This window comes from Gopherus flavomarginatus, chromosome 4, assembly GCF_025201925.1.
Source record: "Gopherus flavomarginatus isolate rGopFla2 chromosome 4, rGopFla2.mat.asm, whole genome shotgun sequence".
Classification (NCBI taxonomy): domain Eukaryota; kingdom Metazoa; phylum Chordata; order Testudines; family Testudinidae; genus Gopherus; species Gopherus flavomarginatus.
Genome location: NC_066620.1, coordinates 106,802,521 through 106,818,115, shown reverse-complemented (window position 1 = coordinate 106,818,115; position 15,595 = coordinate 106,802,521). Strand labels below are relative to the sequence as shown.

At 42.1% G+C, this 15,595-nt stretch overlaps 1 protein-coding gene and 1 long non-coding RNA gene across 4 annotated transcripts in view; one reads left to right on the top strand and one right to left on the bottom strand.

Annotated features, from left to right (window-relative positions):
* Positions 1–15,595, top strand: part of UTRN (utrophin) — a 565,218-nt gene that overhangs the window by 293,683 nt on the left and 255,940 nt on the right. The window lies entirely within an intron of this gene.
* LOC127049346 (uncharacterized) overlaps positions 1–15,595 on the bottom strand; it is a 202,779-nt gene that overhangs the window by 2,678 nt on the left and 184,506 nt on the right. The window contains exon 2 of the long non-coding RNA XR_007773946.1: positions 781–1,036. This is a non-coding gene — a long non-coding RNA (uncharacterized LOC127049346). The remainder of the gene's footprint in view (positions 1–780; positions 1,037–15,595) is intronic.

Here is a 15,595-nt window from a genome sequence, read left to right as displayed (position 1 = left end):
ATTTCGTCTTTTGGAACGGAGTTCTGTTAGCACTGAATCCTCTCCCCATATAGTGATCAGATCCAGTACCTCCTGTGCAGTCCATGCTGGAGCTCTTTCTCTGTTCTCAGGAGACTGCATTGCTACCTGTGCTGATCTGAGCTCCACGCTGGCCAAACAGGAAATGAAATTCAAAAGTTCGCGGGGCTTTTCCTGTCTACCTGGCCAGTGCATCCGAGTTCAGATTGCTGTCCAGAGCAGTCACAGTGGTGCATTGTGGGATACCGCCTGAAGGCCAATACTGTCGATTTGCGGCCACACTAAGGCCATGTCTACATCTAAAATTTTGCAGCGCTGGTTGTTACAGCTGTATTAGTACAGCTGTATAGGGCCAGCGCTGCAGGGTGGCCACACTTACAGCAACCAGCGCTGCAAGTGGTGTTAGATGTGGCCACACTGCAGCGCTGTTGGGCGGCTTCAAGGGGTTTCGGGGAACGCGAGAGCAAACCGGGAAAGGAGACCAGCTTCGCCGCGGTTTGCTCTCGTGTTCCCCGAAGCACCCTGCAAACCGCAGGGAAGGAGACCTGCTTGCTCGGGGTTCGGGGAACGAGAGAGCAAACCGGGAAAGGAGACCAGCTTCGCCGCGGTTTGCTCTCGCGTTCCCCGAACAAGCAGGTCTCCTTCCCTACGGTTTGCAGGGTGCTTCGGGGAACGCGAGAGCAAACCGCGGCGAAGCTGGTCTCCTTCCCCGGTTTGCTCTCGCGTTCCCGGAACCACCCAGCAAACCTCAGGGAAGGAGACCTGCTTGCTCGGGGTTCGGGGAACGCGAGAGCAAGCCGGGGAAGGAGACCAGCTTGATTACCAGAGGCTTCCTCAGCTATGCTGGGATACCTGCTTATTCCACGGAGGTCAAGAAAAGCGCTGGTGAGTGTCTATACTTGATTACCAGCGCTGGATCACCAGCGCTGGATCCTCTACACCCGAGACAAAACGGGAGTACGGCCAGCGCTGCAAACAGGGAGTTGCAGCGCTGGTGGTGCCCTGCAGATGTGTACACCTCCTAAGTTGCAGCGCTGTAACTCCCTCACCAGCGCTGCAACTTTCTGATGTAGACAAGCCCTAACTGTAATCCGATATGGTAATACCAATTTTAGCGTTACTCCTCTCGTCAGGGAGGAGTACAGAAACCGATTTAAAGAGCCCTTTATGTCGATATAAAGGGCCTCGTAGTGTGGACGGGTACAGCATTAAATCGGTTTAATGCTGCTAAAATCGGTTTAAATGCGTAGTGTAGACCAGGCCATACTGAGACCTCAGAGGTTCAGGAGCCAAATTAGAAATCAACATTACCCAAAAGAGCCACAGTAGCGTGGATTCATTATTTCATTCTCTCTCTCTGTCTCTCTCTCGTGTGTGTGGGTATATATATAACAAAGTATATTATTAACTACAATTGGTTAATAACATAGTAGAAGCATCCTGATTGGTTAATAATTAAATCAGTGTTTTAATATTGTGCAGCAAAGAGCCTCGGGCGACACATTAAAGAGTCACTTATGCTTCGCGAGTCTCAGTCTGAGTATTGCTGCCTTAGAACATCTCAGGACTGGGAGGGAACAACTCCTCTCTCCCCCCCCCACCCCCCCAGCTATGAGTTCTGTGGCTCAGTACAGAATCTCACCCTTGGCCTTCTGGCTACATCTCTCTGCCTTGATGTATTTAGAGGGAGGGAATACTTATCATTTTCAGATTATGCAGAATGTAAGTACTTGTTTATTTCAAAAATTTAAATGTCTAGCCCTCATGGTTCTGAAGAAAACCTTTCAGATATTAACGTAGTGTAACCTGTGCAGTGTATATTACCTGAGCCTACAAACAGCATGAAGCAGACATCCTGAGAAATGTGAATGCTTCCTTTCCCAGTAGTTTGTAGTGGGTGTTAACTCTCAGATCTAATGAGGACACTTTAAATGTCAGTATTCACTATTGGTTGCTGATCAGTTTGGCGTATGGGATGGAGTAAGAGATGGGAACAAAAAGTATAGTGGAAGTTACTGAAGGGAAGGAAATGCAGAGGATGAACATGCAGATGAGAGCGACAAAGACAGAAGAGTGAAAGAAACGTAGAAAGCAGGATTAGGCTATAAGAGAAACAAAGGGGTGAAATAGCAATACTCTTAATGGGGACCACATTTTCTCATTGAATGATGCCGAGTATGAGAAATTACTGAATAAATAATAAGTAGAAAACAATGATTAAATAATAATTATTACTTACAGTCAATATTCTTTTGCTGGAAATTGCTTGTTAATATCATTAGACGTTCTGCTATGGATTAAGGGTATTATTACATAGTCCAAAATATTTGCCTGAGACCACTGACCATAAATAAATATGGACTTCCCTGTCCACACAATGAGTTTGATACTCCTGAACAAATAGGACAAACAGCATATGAACAGTAGTAGAGAAAGAGACTGTCAAAATATTAATTATCTTTATAGTTTACCCACAATTTACAAATTGGGAATGATACAGATTTCCTTTGTGAAGCATTCTACAAAGATGCAAAGATGAAAAATGCTATATAAAAGCTAGCTATTCGTATTCCATTCATATGTAATACTTTGATTTCTTTTCACATTAAATCAATACATACATATCTGCTATATCAATTTATCAAACTGGCCAATTTCTAAAGAGAGTGTAGGGTTGAGTGTCAAATAATAGCTTAAAAATTTCAGAAGGTGGTATCATATCTCAAAATAATGTTTCAGGTACTGTCTGAAGTAATATTCTACAGCAGGGAATGCATCTTTGTATTATTCAGTGGTATGTATTTTACATACTCAAGGAATTCTCCTTTTTGTTATTATTTATAGGCTTGTGAAAGGAATTTCCATATAAGAATAGTGTTCATTCAGTTTTTCCTGATTAGATGCCTTAGAAACTTTCAAAATGTTTTTACTTCTCCTCTGTATTGCTGTCCCTGAAGAAGTAATATACTTTTCCCCCCTTATTAGTTTAGACTATTTCTGGTTGGCAAAAATTGTGTTCCTGCCTTGCTTCTCTACTTGTTGCTTTTTAGGGAAGAGCCCATACAATCTTTTTTGGTTACGTTCTTATTGGTTCCCTTGATATTATCAGCAATGTCAGCACAACTTCAGAAGCATATGCCAAAAATGAACTGGTACTCCTTTGGGCTGGATGGATGCTTCTGCAGCAGCAGGGCGTTCTCCTTTGTAGGCTTACTTAAGCAGTAACATTTGTTTCTGTTTTCATAATATTGCAGTGACAGTGTGGTTAATTTTCAAATTTGAAATGCTTTTTTCACTGCTGCACAAGGCTGGGTCGTGGGCAGCCATATCTAATGTTCAGAGCTGGAATCCACAGTCAGTAGTTGAGTCAGCTGGGTCCGGGTACTGGGAGATCAGAAGCAGTAGACAAACTTGGGATCAGAACCATGAGTGGGTAACCAGACACGGTATTTAGATGTTGCTTGTGATTATTAGAACTGGGAGCACTGGCTGTTGGGAGTCTGAAAGGACAGGAAACAGGAAGGAGCAGGGAGGAGTTACAGAGGATGTAGCAGCAGCTTGATAAAGAGGTTTCCACCTTATTTTTAAAGTCCTGTTGAAGTTTGTTAGTACCTTGCCTGGTTGATACAACACCAGATTCAGGCCGGGTCAGGATACTAGGGGGTCAGAGGCAGGAGACAAACCAGAGATCAGAACTGAACATCAGAGATCAGGTGCCAAGCCCGGTCGGGATGCCAGGAAGTCAATCTGGAAGAGCAGGAAGCACAAGGTATGCAGTCTAGAGCAGTTGTATCCCAGTTATTCAAACAGCTTGCTGCTGGGCTTAAGTAGAGCCAGCAGGCCAATCAGCTGCTTAGGGAGTCACCGCTAGCATATCAAGGATGGAGCCTTAAACTGGGGCAGGGCTTCATGGGTCCTGGACAGGGCCAGCCTTAGGGAAAATGGCACCCTGGGCAAACTTGTATTTTGGCATCCCTGTGTGCTCCCCCTCCCCCAATACCCTTAATCCTTGCACTGTGCCCACTTCACCCCAACCCCTGCATCTTCTCCTGAACCCCTAGCCCCTGCACCCTCCTAACCCCTGCACCCCCTCCTGCCCCTCTCCTGTGCCCCCTTCCTGTGCCCATATGGGAAAACTGACCTGGATGCACGGAGCAGCTGGCATTGCTGCTCGTTACCCTCCCCCCTACCTCTGGAACACTGCCCCTCTGTGTCCCCTAGAGGGCTGGAGGCGGGAGCAATGTCAGAGCTCCCTGGATCCAGTCACTTTCCCCACCTGGGCTGCGTAAGGGGAGGGCAGGAGAGCAGCAGCTCTGATACTTGCCTTATAGCACAGCCCAGGTGGGGAAAGTGACCTGGACACATGGAGGACTTGGTGTTGCTCCTCACAGCCTCCCTAATGGTGCGCAGAGGAACGTTGAGAGGAGAGCAGTATTTGTGTGTCACCGCATGCCTCCTCCATGCCAGGAGGGAGTGAGGAGAAATCTGGATGCCCCCCATGCGGCGTTCCCCTGCCAGCCAGGAGTGGTTTCTGACTCTTTGCAGGCAGTGTGCACCTCTGCACTGCCGCATAGCCCCTCTTTGACTATAGTGTCTCTGAGCTGTCACCCAGGTGTCCCACCCCTAAGGCTAGCCCTGGTCCTGGTCCTGGGTCTGCAGTTGTCAGCAGACTACCAAGTGGAGAGTTGAAGCGTGGCTACTTCTGTGAACCCAGATGGAGGCCTGTGAGTCATGACACTGCCTTTATGTAACAGTTTGCAGGAATGTCAGATATTCAGTCTAAATTAGGTGATTGTCTGTAACAACTGATTTTCTTTGGTACTCACTTCAGTAAGAACATCACTCAAAGGTTGGGCTGATTTCCTCACAACTTACCTTAGCACACATTAAAGCCTTCTGAATCCAGTCAATTCATTTTTTGGGGAGGGAGGAAATAAAAGTACTTTCAGATACCACACCTGCCTCTTGGTCCCCCAGCCACTCTTTGAAATTATACAGTCAGATTCTCCTATATTTAAATTTTTCTCTCTCCTCTTCTTGGTGTGTGAAAAGCCCACATATATAGTTAGGGTATAGGAGGACTCTACAAGGCTAACAGTGAAATTGATTACACTACAAGCTTGCCAAATGCACAATGTAAACTGGGAATATATGTCTCTCCTCTTTTTAGTTAGTAATTGTATGTACTGTGACAAAAACAGTTTAAAAAGTTTAAGTTGATTGTATTCCTTTCAACCTATCATATGTGGATGGTTCTTTAAATTTTCATAAGAAATGTACATGGGGAGACTTGCCCGGTAAGATAGCCAGCCCTCTTTGGGGCTACAGTAATTATTTGATATGATTTTCTCTTGCCCTGATGATTATCTTGCACTCTTCTATTTTCGCTTTTAATTTATATAATTGTATAATTTCAAATGTTGATGTGTGCTATAGAGTTGCTCTTGCTTTGGCTATTGGAAATTGACAAGATTCACTACCTCTAACCAGGCTCTATAACAAAAATTTCCAGTAATGATGAAGGTAATAAAAGGGAAAAAAAAACATGCTACAGCGTGTCATAAACAGATGGTTAAGGGTTAATGTCCCATTTACCTATAAAGGGTTAAGAAGCTCAGTGAACCTGGCTGACTCCTGACCAAAGGACCAATGGGAGTACAAGATACTTTCAAATCTCTGTGGAGGGAAGTCTTTGTTTGTGGTGTTTGTTTTGTTCTTTGTTCGCTCTTGGGGCTAAGAGGGACCAGACATGCAACCAGATCTTTCTCCAATCTTTCTGAAACAGTCTCTCATGTTCAAAATAGTAAGTACTAGCTAGAAAAGGCGGATTAGGCTTATGTTTGTTTCCTTAACTTGCAAGTGTGTATTTTGCTTGAAGGATATTTTACCTCTGTTTGCTGTAACTTATATCTTAGGCTGGGGGGAGGGAGTCCCTCTAGTCTATATAAGCTGAATACCCTGTAACATTTTCCATCTTGATTTTACAGAGATAATTTTTACTTTTTTCTTTCTTTAATTAAAAGCTTCCTTTTTTAAGAACCTGATTGATTTTCTTCCTTGTTTAAGACCCAAGGGGATTGGGTCTGAACTCACTAGGAGATTGGTGGGGGGAAGGTTAATTCCTCTCTGTTTTAGGATCCAAGGAGTTTGGATCAGTGTATCTCTCAGGGTAACCCAGGGATGGGAAGTCTGGGAGGGGGGAGAGGAGGTGGAATGGTTTATTTCCCTTTGCTTTAAGACCCAAGGGGTTTGGATCTTGGGTTCCTCAGGGAAGATTTTGGGGGACCAGGGAGTGTACCAGACACTGGAATTTCTGGTTGGTGGCAGCGCTATCAGATCTAAGCTAGGAACTAAGCTTGTAAGGGTACATGCAGGTCCCCACTTTTTGGACGCTAAAGTTCAAAGTGGGAATAATACTTTAACAAGCGGGACTGTATTTTTTTTCTTCATATTTCTAGCCATTTTGATGATACATTTTTATAGCCTCCCCAACACAATAACTTGGTCTCATAGTCATTTGTAATGTAACATTTTATGTTAGCTTGTGTATTTTTTTCTTAACCAGCTAGAAAATAAACAGAATTCTCTCCCTTTTTTACCTCTCCTTTATTTTTTGGATTCTCTCCTTCCTCTGTCTCGTTGGCCCTTAATCCAAGAAGTGTTGTACTAGCTGTGTTCTATTTGCTATTTCTTTTGTACTGTTCCCATTTTCTTCTTTCTTTTTCTCTTCCCTATGTAAGCAGAGTCAGGATGAGCTCTACCCTGACATCTGGTGGTGAATTATGGGAAGTGTGAAAAGAATTTCAGGAATTGTGAATTCTCAGATATTTGCATGGGCACGCCCAGCATAGCCCAATGCAGCCTAGGATGGTTATTTTGACAGCTCTGGGATCCCCAATTTCTTTGTTATTGGGGCAGGATAAATGAAGTGTTGCCACCTGACTATGTGAATGAGGAACTACGAGACTGCCTTATGACAGAGATGTCTCAATATAACTCAAGTGACACTTGCTAAACAAGGGACATGGGTTCCAATACCCCGTGAATTGAGAGAGGTTGGGCATTGGTGTGTGTACCTGATGGTATGGGCCCCTTTTGAGGGCCTGGAACACCAATGCACAGCCTCCTCTCTCCGCTGTAAAAGAGTAGAGCTAATTTTGATTCTATTAGGAGTCCATCTAGAGACTGCTGAGCTGAGCTCATGTTGGGCCAAGGGTCCACCAGCATCAGGGCTCCCCTACTAAGAGCTGAAATCACTGAAAGAGCTGAGCTGAGATCACTGAGTGCTGTGTTAACTAGTGGGGGAGCCTGAAGACCTATTGTTAAGCAGCTGGCAGAGCGGAGCAGTTTGCAGCATGTTGGAGCAGCCCGTGGAACAGTCAGCGGAGTGAAGCGGTTTGCAGGGACGGCTGAAGGAGCGGCACAGCTGGTGCAGTGGAGCTGGTCGTCATGAAGGCTGCAGCAGAACTCCACGGAGAGGCGGAGCAGTTGGCCCTGGCCCACTTAAGGTGCCCCTTAACACCTTGTGTGGACTTCCCCCTGCCATTTCCACCCAGACTGCGGGGGGGTAACACTGTGCAGATAAACTTTTGAATTCTGGGGTGGCGCTGACCAGAGACTTTTGGATTGTTGGACTTTGGGGTGATTGGGCTTAAGGGGAAAAGGACATTGCCAAACGTACTTGGAGATGGGTTTTTGCTTATGGTTTATGTTATTATCCTGTTTGTGGTGTTCCTCCAGTGGGATGCCGCATTGTTTCCTTTCTTTATTAAAAGGATTTTGCTACACTCAGACTCCGTGCTTGCGAGAGGGGAAGTATTGCTTCCTAGAGGCGCCCAGGTGGGTGTGCTATGTAAGTGTCCCAGGTCACTGGGTGGGGGCTTGAGCCGGTTATGCACTGTGTTATTGAAATGGAACCCCTGGATACTGAACCCGGCCCTTGTTGCTGCCAACTCAGAGGGGCAGAAGGGTTACGCCTATGTATTGGCTGGACTGCCTTGATGGTATGCTGGAAAGTAGACTGTCAGTTCTATGAGAGAAGATGCTGTAGTTTTGTCCACATGCCACAGAGTGAAGGAACTCTCGATATAAGTCATCAGTAGTCCCTGACAGGGCTGGCTTTATGAACGGTGGGGTCCAATTTGAACATGCGGCGGTGGTCCGGGACTTCGGCGGCACTTTGGGAGCAGGGGGTCCACTCCGGGTCTTCCGCTGCTGAAATGCCATTGAAGACCCCCAGAGTGGACTGTGCCGGGCGAGTGAAAAAAAAAAAATTAAAAGTGCCTACATCGTGGGGCTCGATTCCGGGGAATTGGCCTAAAGCCGGTCCTGGTCCCTGTGAGGTCTCAGTATCTCATATGGCTTTGACTAGAAATCATAACCGGATTAAATATAACTTCACAAAAAAGGGGGAGACTTTAATAGATGATTTCTATTTCATACAACCCTAATGTTAACAACAATTTAAAAAAGTCAGACTAGATAGTAACTAGATGTGTAATACTGAAGAATCTGTTGCTAAAATGAAGTTGTCTCCATACTCTTCCCTGGTTTGTCTATGTATTGTCTCTTTAAATGTATTTATTCTAAAATTGCAGATAAGGTTTACATAACTTGTTTTAAAATTTTTCTTTAACAAGCATCACAGCTCTTCTTTCATTGCCTTGTTATTTACTTCTGCCATCATCGTACACATCAATTACTCAGGCTAAGAGGCTTATCTGCAAAAGCAAACAATATATTCTTCCTGTAGGCCCTCATTTGTAATTGCAAAATTTTAAAGTTGTTCCTGCTTCCATTGTTTACCGATGAATTTCAGGGGGAAATTACGTGTTCAGTAGAATTTTCATCACAATGCCTTGCAGATACTGCAGCAATAATAGCAAAAATCCCAGTAGTGTTCACTGTACTATATATATTTGAGTAAGTAAGTAGTGTTAATAATTTATATAGTAGAGACATAGATTGCAGTCTTGTTCTTTGTGGGTAAAAATATAAATCTGGAGTTTATATTAAACAATCATTTCTTTAGTAAGTCAATGTTTATATTTGTCATACTGAGACTGTTGTGTGGCTGAGAGCTGTCAGATGGAAATGTTTTTCCCCTTCTGTGAATTAGCATGAATTGCTTCTTCCCTTCCTCCCTCAAACCTACTTCACATGCCCCCAAAGGGTAGTATTGATCCCAGAGAGTAGTATTTATTGTGTGAGGCTTTCTTGTTTTATAACATTACGGACTTAAATCCTATTGAAATGTAATGGGATATGGGTGCCGCACTCTTTGTAGCCTCCTTTGAAAAAGTTTTAGTTACTTCAATACATGAATAATTCTTTCTCCCAATTTCAGTGTTGTTCGTTCCCTTTCCTAATTTTGTTTTTGTTCACTATAGTCACTGGAGTGCTGGCAAAGCCATCTCTTCAGTTTGGAATCTGTGATTTTCTACCCCCCCTTCCCCCCAAAAAAACCAACAACAGCAACAACAACAAAAAAAACCCTTATCCAAACAATTTCAGATGATCCTTCCCTCTAGCTGAAAGAGTGGAACATTATTCTTCAGAAAATAGTGTTGCTGTTGCTTCCTCCTGTGTAATATTGATTTCATGCCATCTTCATTGCTCTTTTGTCTTTATTAGCCACAAACTGTGGGAGTTTAGGTCACTTTTTGACTCCATGCTAAGTGATGGCGCTGCAATGAACTACAGTAGATCCACTCAATTGTAATTCTGACTCAGTTTAAATATGACTCATGTTGTTACTGCTAAAGAGATATTTGTGCTCCAGCATGGGGTCAGTGATAACATTCCAATATTGCCAACCCTAAGTGTTCAAAAATTATGAGTTAGGCTAACCAAAAATCATAAAATTGGCACTTAAATCATGAGATTATGTAAAAACAGACTTGGTGGTTTTTGTTTGCCTTCTACTTTTTGAGCCTTTAAGGGGCAAGGGAGGTCACATTTTGACACTTTCTTCGTAGCCGCAAGGGCTGGAAACTTACTTTTTTCTTTAAGAATGAAGGCTGAAATAATCACACATCCACTTGACTCCAGGAGCTGAGTTAAAGAAAACAATAATTATCCTGAGACTAATGACAAAATCATGATAGTTGGCAACACTGTCATTCCTCAAATTCTGCTTGGTCTCTGTTCCCCACATCACCAATCAGTGAATGACAAAACAATGAAAAAGTCAAGTGTACCTGGGTAATTAAGACTTTGAACCTGAAAAACAAGGCTTTAATTAGAAGCTAGTGAGAGAGGCAAGTCTTTCTCATTTCATTAATAGTTCTGAGCTTAAGAGAACTGATTCATATGTGCCATTTAATCAGCTCTATATCCTTCCGTCGTTAACAGAAATCTTTCCCCATTGCATTGTGAGGCGTCCAGAAGGGGTTTAAACTAATAGCAGGCGAGAAGAGGAAAAAAGGGAAAAAAGATAAGAGTACTCAGCACAAAATTGAGATGTTGAGAACAAAATTAATCAAGGAACCAAAGTACATTAAGAGGATAAATTCTTTAATTTCCTAGAACACCAATGCTAGGAGCCTGAGTAATGAATAAGAGGAAATAGAATTTCTCATTTGTAAGTATAAACTCAACCTAGTTGCTATTACCGAAATCTGGTGGGATGATTTGCACAATTAGTTTGTTACAGTCAGTGGTTATAACCTATTTAGAAATGATTGAATGGGCAAAAAAGAATTAAGTTGAGTGGGACTCTCAAAAATGGCATTGCCTGTTTCTGAGTCAGTGATAACTCAGAAGAAAATGATCTTGAATGCTTATAGCTCAGTGTCGTAACAGATAAAGCACAATATGAGTACTAGTTGATGTCTGTTATAGACCACCAAATCACACCAGGAAACAGGATGTCCACTTCTTTATGCGCCTATCTACAAGTGTAAGGAAAAAACCTCTGTATTATCAAGGGGGGCTTCAATTTGAGTGACATATGCTGGAGGTCTTATGCTTCCAGGACTAAAACACCATTGAAATTTGTAAACATTATAGCCGACAATTTGCTACCTCAAAAAGTCTTGCAACCAATATGGGAGACTTCTATATTAGACCTTGCTCTAACAAATAAAGAAGAACTGATCACAGAACTAAAAGTTAATTGTAGGTTAGGTGATTGTGACTTAATCACATTTCCAGTGTGCAAGCAAAATAAAGTCTAGACCAGTAATAGATATTGGGTGATTTAATAGGGCCGATTTCACAAAGCTGAAAGCAATTATGAGCCAGATCAGCTGAGAGGAAGAATTTAATCAGAAAAATGTGAATAATAATTGGCAATAATTTAAGAATACTTTGCTAGATGCTCCAAAAGCCACAGTCCCACAACTGTGAAAGAAGGTGGTGCTGTTTAAAAAAAAAAACAAACAACCTGCTTTAGAGAGGAAATGAAGGCAACTGTAATAAATATATCTAATATTCATAAAGCAAATGGAAGAAAAAGGAAGTTGTTAATGTATATAAATCAGAAGTTAGGAATTGTAGAAAATTCATCATGGAAACCAGGGGACACATGGAGATATCTATAGCCAGCAGAGGTAAGGACAATGAGGAAGAGTTTTAAAAATACGTTAGAAACAAAAATTATCTTGTCAATGATATTGGTCCATTACTGGATGGAAATGGTAGTATAAATAATAGAGCAGAAAAGGCAGAGGTGTTCAGTAAAAATTTCTGGTGCTGTCTCATCATATGGTGATAATGCTTTAAATTTCGGTAGTATCTCCGGAGGATGTTAGATTCATAGATTATAGAATCATAGATTATTGGGGTTGGAAGAGACCTCAGGAGATCATCTAGTCCAACACCCTGCTCAAAGCAGGACCAATCCCCAAATAGCCCCCTCAAGAATTGAACTCACAGCCCTGGGTTTAGCAGGCCAATGCTCAAACCACTGAGCTATCTGTCCCCGCCCCCCACACAGTTAAACAGAAGCTGTTAAACAGAAGCTGCTGAAGTTAGACATTTTTAAATCAGCAGGTCCAGATAATTTGCTTCTAAGAGTTGTAATAGAGTTGGCTGAGGAGTTTGCTGAATCACTTATGCTGATTTTCAATAAGTCTTGGAGCTCTAGAGAAGTTGCAAACAACTAGAAGGAAGCTAATGTTATGCCAACTTTTAAAAAGGGTAAATGGGATGACCCAGGTAATTATAGGCATGTGAGTCTCACATCAATCCTGGACAAGATAATGAAGCAGCTGATACGGGACTTAATTAATAAAAAATTAAAGGAGGGTAATGTAATTAATGCCAATCAACATGGTTTTATGGAAAGTAGATCTTGTCAAACTAACTTGATTTTTTTGATGAGATTACAAATTTGATTGATAAAGTTAATGTTTATGTAATAGACTTTTGTAAGGCATTTGACTTGGTACACGTGACATTTTGATTAAAAAACTATAGCATTAACATGGCACACATTAAATGGATTAAAAGGTATTAAAACTGGTAAGGTCTTGAAATGTAATTGTAAATGTGGAATTGTCATTGAGCAGGTCTGTTTCCAGTGGAATCCTGCAGGAATCGGTTCTTGGCCCTATGCTGTTTAACATCTATATCAGTGACCTGGAAGAAAACATGAAATCATCACTGATAAAGTTTGCAGTTGACATACAAATTAGGAGAGATAAATAATGAAGAAGACAGGTCATGGATTCAGAGTGAGCTAGATCATTTGGTAAACTGGGCACAAGCAAACAGTATGTGTTTTAATAGAACTCAATGTAAATGTATGCATTTAGGAACAAAGAATGTAGGTCATACTTACAGGATAGGAGACCCTGAAAAAGATATGGGGATCGTGGTGAATAATCAGCTGAATATGAGCTCCGTGTGTGACGCTGTGATCCTGGGTTGTATAAAAAGAGGAATCTCAAGTAGGAGCAAAGAGGTTATTTTACTTCTGTATTTCTGACTGCTGCTGGAATATTAAGTCCAGTTCTGCTGCCCACAATTCAAGAAGGATGTTAATAAATTGAAGAGGGCTCAGAGAAGATCACTGAGAATGATTAAAGGATTAAAAACGTGCCTTATAGTGCTAGACTGAAGGAGCTCAATCTATTTAGCTTAACAGAAGGGTTAAGTGGTAATTTGTTTACAGTATATAAATACCTACATGGAGAACAGATATATAATAATGGGCTCTTGAGTCTGTCAGGGAAAGGTATATAACACAATCCAATGGCTGGAAGTTAAAGATAGGCAAATTCAGAAATAAGGGTCAGAGTAATTAATCGTAGGAACAATTTACCAAGGATTTTTTTGGATTCTCCATCACTGACAATTTTGAAGTCAATATGGGATATTTTCCTAAAAGATACATAGTAGGAATTATTTTGGGGAAGATCTATGGCCTGTGCTATACCAAAGGTCAGACTAGATGCTCGCTTCTGGCCTTAGAATCTCTGAATCTGTATCCCTTCAACTTTGGCTCAGTTGTTTTATTCTCAGATTTATTTCAGTTCTGACCTGCTGCTATTCCACACAGATGCCCTCAAAATACTGTGAACTTTACCATTAATTGGAATATGAATGTGGAAACATCATAGATTTCATCCAGGTTAAAAATATTTTTTTCTCCTTTGCTTCAAACAACTTTTTCAGTTATGACTATACATTTTGTTCAACATCTTTATTAATGATCTGGATGATGGGATTAGTTGCACGCTCAGCAAGTTTGCAGATGACACTGGGCTGGGGGGAGAGGTAGATACGCTGGCGGGTAGGGATACGGGTCCAGAGTGACCTAGACAAATCGAAGGATTGGGCCAAAAGAAATCTGATGAAGTTCAACAAAGACAAGTGCAGAGTCCTGCACTTAGGAAGAAAGAATCCCATGCACCGCTACAGACTGGGGACTGACTGGCTAAGGAGCAGTTCTGCAGGAAAGGGTCTGGGGATTACAGTGGACGAGAAACTAGGTATGAGTGAGCAGCATGCCTTTATTGCGAAGAAGGCCAACGGCATATTGGGCTGTATTTGTAGGAGCATTGCCAGTAGATTGAGGGAAGTGATTATTCCCCTCTGTTCGACACTGGTGAGGCCACACCTGGAGTATTGTGCCCAGTTTTGATCCCCCAGTACAGAAGGGATGTGGACAAATTAGAGAGTGTCCAGCGGAGGGCAACAAAAATGATTAGGCGGCTGGGGCACATGAGTTATGAGGAGAGGCTGAGGGAACTGGGCTTATTTAATCTGCAGAAGAGCGAGGGGGGATTTGATAGCATCCTTCAACTATCTGAAGAAGGGGTCCAAAGAGGATGGAGCTAGGCTGTTGTCAGTGGTGGCAGATGACAGAACAAAAAGCAACGTTGCAATGGGAGAGATCTAGGTTGAATATTAGGACACACTATTTCACTAGGAGGGTGGTGAAGCACTGGAATAGGTTACCTAGGGAGGTGCTAGAATCTTGATCCTTACAAGTGTTTAAGGTCCGGCTTGACAAAGCCCTGGCTGGAATGATTTAGTTGGTGTTGGTCCTGCTTTGAGCGGGGGATTGGAATGGATGACCTCCTGAGGTCTCCTCCAACCCTAATATTCTATGATTTTAAAGGACCAGTGTCTCACATTTATCCTTTTCCAAGCTAACAGTAATCTAGAAAAGAGTACCAGCAAATGTTTCAGTGCATTTTAAAGCTCTTTAAAGTGCCTTTATAAGACGGATAGAGCTTTTATGGACTAAAATATGGAGATCCCAATTCTGGCTGCATAGTTAAGGTTGGCTTGAGTTTTGCACTTATTCTGAGTATGAATGAGTTTGAGTATTTACAAGTAAATATATCGTGTAGCTTAGGAGTTAAAATTAGTTTAAAAATAAAGTATTAGGAAATTTAGTAACTGGTTTCACGCTTTAATTTTGTTCTGAATTATTTTAATAGAATAATGCAGAAGCTTCAAACTCATTTAAACTTTCTACATAGATTACATTTGAAGATTTTTTTTTAAGATCGAGTTTTTTCAGTTATTCACATCTGAAAGTTTCTTGTTTAGTAGAAGCTGAAGAGTAATGTTCTTCTACAGAGATTTTTTCAAAATGGCAGGCATCTCCAATCCTCCTTAATGGAACTGAAGGTGCCCACTTTGAGAAAAACATTTCTCTCTCATTGCTTTCAGTAGGACTGTATGTTCACCTCTGCCTTCTGACAGCACAAGCCCCACCACATTCCTTGGTTTCACTCTTTTTGGGAACAATGGGAGGTGGTGGCCATTCACAGACAGCTGTTCTTCGTGAGTATTTCTGAAAGAGAAAGATTTAGGCACCAGCCTCTGCTCACAAGACAGATTTTTTCAGATATTCAAACCTGTATTTTGTATATATTCTCTGGCATGCTATGTTAAAACAGAGTTGAAACTGAAGAGCACATGTCAGTAATTTACAGTTGTGACCAGAGTTGCCTTGGGTAGCCCTCACTGGATGATGATGCTTGTCGGTGGTGATGCCTATTGACGTTGCCGCTTGTCAGCGGCATTTCAGCAGATGTGCATCCGCCGCCACGATCCTCCGTGGCTCGTTGTCTGGTGCCCGTCAGGCAAAAAAGGTTGAGGACCACTGTTTTAGTGT